The sequence below is a fragment of the Nomia melanderi genome, unplaced genomic scaffold (genome assembly GCF_051020985.1).
Source record: "Nomia melanderi isolate GNS246 unplaced genomic scaffold, iyNomMela1 scaffold0373, whole genome shotgun sequence".
Classification (NCBI taxonomy): domain Eukaryota; kingdom Metazoa; phylum Arthropoda; class Insecta; order Hymenoptera; family Halictidae; genus Nomia; species Nomia melanderi.
Genome location: NW_027475488.1, coordinates 30,001 through 37,500, shown reverse-complemented (window position 1 = coordinate 37,500; position 7,500 = coordinate 30,001). Strand labels below are relative to the sequence as shown.

Genomic DNA, 7,500 nt, shown 5'->3' with positions numbered 1-7,500 from the left:
TACGTCTCTCGACGATGGGACGATCCACGCGAAGAGTTGTTACGTGCACGCGTATGGTGCGATTGCGTCGATTCGCTTTTCTGTACGGGGAGCAATAGAACGTTGAGTTGACTTATCGGGTCTTCGTTGGAATTACCGTCGCTGGCATTGTAAACTCCAGATGACCTTGTGATTCCTTCGTCGGGCACTGGTAAAGGGTGGCGATGATGCGTTCTATAATAGAAATACCCGTCGTAGCGTTTCTTCCGAGTCAACCCGCTCACGAAACACTCTCTCGTCGTGGAATCCCCGCGTCGGAGAGTAAAACGCGAATTCATAGTATGGAAACTTACGTCTCTCGACGATGGGACGATCCACGCGAAGAGTTGTTACGTGCACGCGTATGGTGCGATTGCGTCGATTCGCTTTTCTGTACGGGGAGTAATAGAACGTTGAGTTGACTTATCGGGTCTTCGTTGGAATTACCGTCGCTGGCATTGTAAACTCCAGATGACCTTGTGATTCCTTCGTCGGGCACTGGTAAAGGGTGGCGATGATGCGTTCTATAATAGAAATACCCGTCGTAGCGTTTCTTCCGAGTCAACCCGCTCACGAAACTCTCTCTCGTCGTGGAATCCCCGCGTCGGAGAGTAAAACGCGAATTCATACTATGAAAACTTACGTCTCTCGACGATGGGACGATCCACGCGAAGAGTTGTTTACGTGCACGCGTATGGTGCGATTGCGTCGATTCGCTTTTCTGTACGGGGAGAAATAGAACGTTGAGTTGACTTATCGGGTCTTCGTTGGAATTACCGTCGCTGGCATTGTAAACTCCAGATGACCTTGTGATTCCTTCGTCGGGCACTGGTAAAGGGTGGCGATGATGCGTTCTATAATAGAAATACCCGTCGTAGCGTTTCTTCGGAGTCAACCCGCTCACGAAACTCTCTCTCGTCGTGGAATCCCCGCGTCGGAGAGTAAAACGCGAATTCATACTATGAAAACTTACGTCTCTCGACGATGGGACGATCCACGCGAAGAGTTGTTTACGTGTACGCGTATGGTGCGATTGCGTCGATTCGCTTTTCTGTACGGGGAGAAATAGAACGTTGAGTTGACTTATCGGGTCTTCGTTGGAATTACCGTCGCTGGCATTGTAAACTCCAGATGACCTTGTGATTCCTTCGTCGGGCACTGGTAAAGGGTGGCGATGATGCGTTCTATAATAGAAATACCCGTCGTAGCGTTTCTTCCGAGTCAACCCGCTCACGAAACTCTCTCTCTCGTCGTGGAATCCCCGCGTCGGAGAGTAAAACGCCGAAGGCTTACTATGAAACTTACGTCTCTCGACGATGGGACGATCCACGCGAAGAGTTGTTACGTGCACGCGTATGGTGCGATTGCGTCGATTCGCTTTTCTGTACGGGGAGTAATAGAACGTTGAGTTGACTTATCGGGTCTTCGTTGGAATTACCGTCGCTGGCATTGTAAACTCCAGATGACCTTGTGATTCCTTCGTCGGGCACTGGTAAAGGGTGGCGATGATGCGTTCTATAATAGAAATACCCGTCGTAGCGTTTCTTCCGAGTCAACCCGCTCACGAAACTCTCTCTCGTCGTGGAATCCCCGCGTCGGAGAGTAAAACGCGAATTCATACTATGAAAACTTACGTCTCTCGACGATGGGACGATCCACGCGAAGAGTTGTTTACGTGCACGCGTATGGTGCGATTGCGTCGATTCGCTTTTCTGTACGGGGAGAAATAGAACGTTGAGTTGACTTATCGGGTCTTCGTTGGAATTACCGTCGCTGGCATTGTAAACTCCAGATGACCTTGTGATTCCTTCGTCGGGCACTGGTAAAGGGTGGCGATGATGCGTTCTATAATAGAAATACCCGTCGTAGCGTTTCTTCCGAGTCAACCCGCTCACGAAACTCTCTCTCGTCGTGGAATCCCCGCGTCGGAGAGTAAAACGCGAATTCATACTATGAAAACTTACGTCTCTCGACGATGGGACGATCCACGCGAAGAGTTGTTTACGTGCACGCGTATGGTGCGATTGCGTCGATTCGCTTTTCTGTACGGGGAGAAATAGAACGTTGAGTTGACTTATCGGGTCTTCGTTGGAATTACCGTCGCTGGCATTGTAAACTCCAGATGACCTTGTGATTCCTTCGTCGGGCACTGGTAAAGGGTGGCGATGATGCGTTCTATAATAGAAATACCCGTCGTAGCGTTTCTTCCGAGTCAACCCGCTCACGAAACTCTCTCTCGTCGTGGAATCCCCGCGTCGGAGGGTAAAACGCGATATATAATAGTATATGCCAGTGGTTCGCGCGCGTCGTCTCTGAGATACGCGGTCGACAGAGTTCCGAAAACACGTGATGTGCCACGATTTCCGTGCGTCTTACATCTTTCGACGATGGGACGATCCACGCGAAGAGAACGTTCGTGCTTGCGTGAGGTGCAACAGCGTCGATTCGCTTTTCTGTACGGGGAGAAATAGAACGTTGAGTTGACTTATCGGGTCTTCGTTGGAATTACCGTCGCTGGCATTGTAAACTCCAGATGACCTTGTGATTCCTTCGTCGGGCACTGGTAAAGGGTGGCGATGATTCGTTCTATAATAGTAATACCCGTCGTAGCGTTTCGACCGATGTCACCCGCCACGAATGTCTCTCTCGACGTGGAAACCCCGCGCCGAAGAGTAAACGCGAAGGCTTACCATACGAAAGAAAACGGTATTATACGCCTGTGGTATGTGCGTCTCGGCTCTGTGATACGCGATCGGCAGAGTTACAAAAAAACGTTGATGGGCCACGATTTCCGTGCGTCTTACATCTTTCGACGATGGGACGATCCACGCGAAGAGTAGTTACGTGCTCGCGCGAGGTGCGATAGCGTCGATTCGCTTTTCTGTACGGGGAGAAATAGAACGATGAGTTGACTTATCGGGTCTTCGTTGGAATTACCGTCGCTGGCATTGTAAACTCCAGATGACCTTGTGATTCCTTCGTCGGGCACTGGTAAAGGGTGGCGATGATTCGTTCTATAATAGAAATACCCGTCGTAGCGATTCGGCCGAGACACCCGCCACGAAACTCTCTCTCGTCGTGGAATCCCCATGTCGGAGAGTAAAACGCGAAGGCTAACTATATAAGAAACATATAGTATTATTTATGCCTGTGGTTCTCCGTTTGTCCTACTCTCAGATACGCGACTCGGAGAGTTACGAATAATCGTGATGGACCACGATTTCTGTACGTCTTACATCTTTCGACGATGGGACGATCCACGCGAAGAGATCATTCCTGCTTGCGTGAGGTGCGATAGCGCCGATTCGCTTTTCTGTACGGGGAGAAATAGAACGATGAGTTGACTTATCGGGTCTTCGTTGGAATTACCGTCGCTGGCATTGTAAACTCCAGATGACCTTGTGATTCCTTCGTCGGGCACTGGTAAAGGGTGGCGATGATTCGTTCTATAATAGAAATACCCGTCGTAGCGATTCGGCCGTGTCACCCGCCACGAAAATCTCTCTCGTCGTGGAATCCCCGCGTCGTAGAGTAAACGCGAAGGCTTGCTATAGAAGACTATAGTTTATACGCCTGTGGTTCACCGGTTGCCTGCTCTCCGGGGTACGCGATCGCGCAGGAGTTACGGAAGAACTTGATGGGCCACGATCTCCAAGCGGCTATATCTTTCGACGATGGGACGATTCACGCGAAGAGAACGTTCGTGCATGCGTGAGGTGCGATAGCGTTGATTCGCTTGTCTGTACGGGGAGAAATAGAACGATGAGTTGACTTATCGGGTCTTCGTTGGAATTACCGTCGCTGGCATTGTAAACTCCAGATGACCTTGTGATTCCTTCGTCGGGCACTGGTAAAGGGTGGCGATGATTCGTTCTATAATAGAAATACCCGTCGTAGCGTTTCGACCGATGTCACCCGCCACGAAATTCTCTCTCGTCGTGGAATCCCCGCGTCGGAGAGTAACCGCCGAAGGCTTGCTATAGAAGACTATAGTTTATACGCCTGTGGTTCACCGGTTGCCGGCTCTCCGGGGCACGCGATCGCGCGAAGGTTACGGAGGGACGTGAAGCGCCCGAGCAATGAAACGTCCGCAGGAGGAAACGAGCAACCGCCGAACATTGTTTCGCGACGTTTCCATAATGTATTGTCGTTTCGCTCGCATCCCGCTTCTTTCCCCTAGTTTCCTCGACGCGTAGTTTCGCAGCCTTAGTGGACGAATCATTCTCGATTCGAGGAAAGATATGCAGTGGGGCGTGCAATGAGCCCGCCAGAGACCACGATCTCCAATGCGTCTTTACATCTTTCGACGATGGGATGATCCACGCGAAGAGAACGTTCGTGCTTGCGCGAGGTGCGTTAGCGTCGATTCGCTTTTCTGTACGGGGAGAAATAGAACGATGAGTTGACTTATCGGGTCTTCGTTGGAATTACCGTCGCTGGCATTGTAAACTCCAGATGACCTTGTGATTCCTTCGTCGGGCACTGGTAAAGGGTGGCGATGATTCGTTCTATAATAGAAATACCCGTCGTAGCGATTCGGCCGAGTCACCCGCCACGAAACTGTCTCTCTTTCGTCGTGGAAACCCCGCGTCGGAGAGTAAAACGCGCGAAGGCTGTGACTGTAACATATATATATACAGTATACAATGCCTGTGGTTTTTGCGCGTGTCGGCTCTTCGGTATACGCGATCGGCCAGAGTTACGGAGGGACGGTGAAGCGCACGAGAAATTGAAACGGCCGCACGATTGGAACCGAGCAACCGTCGAACATTGTTTCGCGACGTTTCCATAATGCGTTTTCGTTTCGCTCGCATACCGCTTCTTTTCCCCTAGTCTCTGAGACGCGTTTTCGAGCCGTTCTTCTACTATCGATTCTCGTAGAGAGAAGGGACCGGGTAGTCTGGAAGTGGAACCCGCATCTTGCGTGTACCGTACACGGAATTGAGAGGACCGGCCGTGAAGCTCGTTTTAAAGCCGTGCGTCTGACACCCAACTCTTGCGCGCCAATTTCGCGGCAAGAGATAATATGGGACGAATGACCGGCAAAGAGCCAGCTGTGAAGTCTGTTTTTTTAATCGAATCCGTGGACGTGTGTATGCCGTAGCGTCGCTCGTCGTGTTCGTTCATGGTCGTTCCGAGAGAAAGAACGAAAGCGGTAACGAAGGGACCGGCCGTGAAGCTCGTTTTAAAGCCGCGCGTCTGACACCCAACTCTTGCGCGCCAATTTCGCGGCAAGAGATAACATGGGACGAATGACCGGCAAAGAGCCAGCTGTGAAGTCTTTTTTCATTATTTGCTTTCAATCGATCGATCGGTACGATTCGTGCAACGTTTCGCGCGATGCGACGCGAAAACATGCGCGCAACAATAGATGCGTCTGATCGGAAGAACGCGAGGGTCGACTGCACGCGATGGATTCAGTATCGGGTAGGATACAAAATATATCCCCGTCGTTTCCACGCGTGCGAGTCTTCTGCGTCTTTCGCGGGTTTTTGAATGCACTATACGCCCGGAACGTCGAGAAATATATACATATTACTTGAACGTTTTTCGTCTCGAAAGGCTTCGGTGTCGTCTCCAAGGCGACGCCTGAATCTCCTTCGCGCGCTGGTCGGAGATTCAGGTATCAACTTTTATCTTCTCTTTGAAAGAAGAGAGATATTAGGTCGAACAAATGAGAATAAAATTATATATGTGAAATATAAAATTTATACGATTACCCTGAACGGTGGATCACTTGGCTCGTGGGTCGATGAAGAACGCAGCTAATTGCGCGTCAACGTGTGAACTGCAGGACACATGAACATCGACATTTCGAACGCACATTGCGGTCCACGGATACAATTCCTGGACCACGCCTGGCTGAGGGTCGTTTACGTACCATACACTGCTTGCGTAGCTCTGTCAAATCCCCGCCGTCGTTCACCTCTTCGGATCGAACGTTTTTTTACCGAAGGGCGCAAAGAACGTTTCTGAGTCGGGTTAAGAGAAGGATGCTACGTACGAGCGAACGATGGGTGTCTCGTCGGCGTTTGTCGCGGACACGCGAAAATTCTGTGAATTTCACGGACAGTGTACGACAGTCGTGTACGTTCTAGTTGTTGCAAAACGATCGGAATCGTTGTATGGACTCGCGTGAGTGTTCGCGGCGTCGTGCGTCGTTCAATTACGACCGCCCGCGGATACCGCTCCACTGCGATATGGATCTGAGCGACAACTTTTTCGGCTGTTCGTGAGATGAACGGTTTCGTGTGTTTAGAAAAATTTTTTTTCCCCGCGCTCCCGACGTCACCTGAAATGATGCGTCAGAGGTGAAAGAAAATATTAAGAAGTCGAGAGAGAGAGAGACTACACACGTTTTATTCATATTTTGTATACCGTGCGTGAGACGGATGTGCACGACACGTCGTATGTCGGTATATTACCGACTGGCCCCAGGGAGATTGTTTTCTTCCTCTCTACGAATGAGATGTACGTTTCGGAGGATCGTCGTTACCGAAACACACGGCAAAACGAGACTTCTCGCAGCAGAACCTTTATACACAATACACATCGACTCTTTTTACCCCGAGAGAGAGAGAAAAGGTGTATTTCTTTTTTTTATTTTTCGAATTCGACGCACGAACGCTTTGACGACTGGAGAAAAACACGGTGTGTGTTAAAATCGTGCGGGACGAGCATGCGTATTCGTAACGGGTCGAATAGTTCTTATTCCCCGTCGTCGCGTGTCCTCGCTGGACCACCACCGTGCGCTTCCGCCACGTTCAGTTGAATTTCGAAATATATATATATAAAAAGAATCACCATATACTCTCTTTCGGGAGGTGTATTTTTATCGGTTTCTGCTATAGAGAAGAGACGGAGATCGTGTTGTGAGTGTAACGTTTCTGTATCCCCGTTTCGGAGGATCGTCGTTATCGGCGGAACACACGTCAAAACGAGACTTCTCGCAGAACCTTTATACACAATACACATCGACTCTTTTACCCCGAGAGAGAGAAAAGGTGTTTTTCTTTTTTTTTATTTTTCGAATTCGACGCACGAACGCTTTGACGACTGGAGAAAAACACGGTGTGTGTTAAAATCGTGCGGGACGAGCATGCGTATTCGTAACGGGTCGAATAGTTCTTATTCCCCGTCGTCGCGTGTCCTCGCTGGACCACCACCGTGCGCTTCCGCCACGTTCAGTTGTATTTCGAAATATATATATATATAAAAAGAATCACCATATACTCTCTTTCGGGAGGTGTATTTTTATCGGTTTCTGCTATAGAGAAGAGACGGACGATCGTGTGTGACACCACGTGGTAACGTTTCCGTATCCCCGTAAAATACGTTTATCTTTTCTCGTAGAAAAGAGAGAGGAAGAGGCAGGAGCTCCTCTTTGGCGAGGCTTTCGAACGTCGCGTCCCGTCCGCCGGAATATAATGATATAAATATATAACCGCCGCCGACTTTGTGCGAAAGCGTTGAAACGAACGC

The 7,500-nt window shown here is 49.8% G+C and overlaps 1 non-coding gene across 1 annotated transcript; it reads left to right on the top strand.

Annotated features, from left to right (window-relative positions):
* Positions 1 to 5,735: 5,735 nt before the first annotated feature.
* On the top strand, positions 5,736 to 5,890 carry LOC143176095 (5.8S ribosomal RNA). Its single transcript, XR_013000693.1, has one exon. It is a non-coding gene; the product is annotated as a 5.8S ribosomal RNA (ribosomal RNA).
* Positions 5,891 to 7,500: the final 1,610 nt, after the last annotated feature.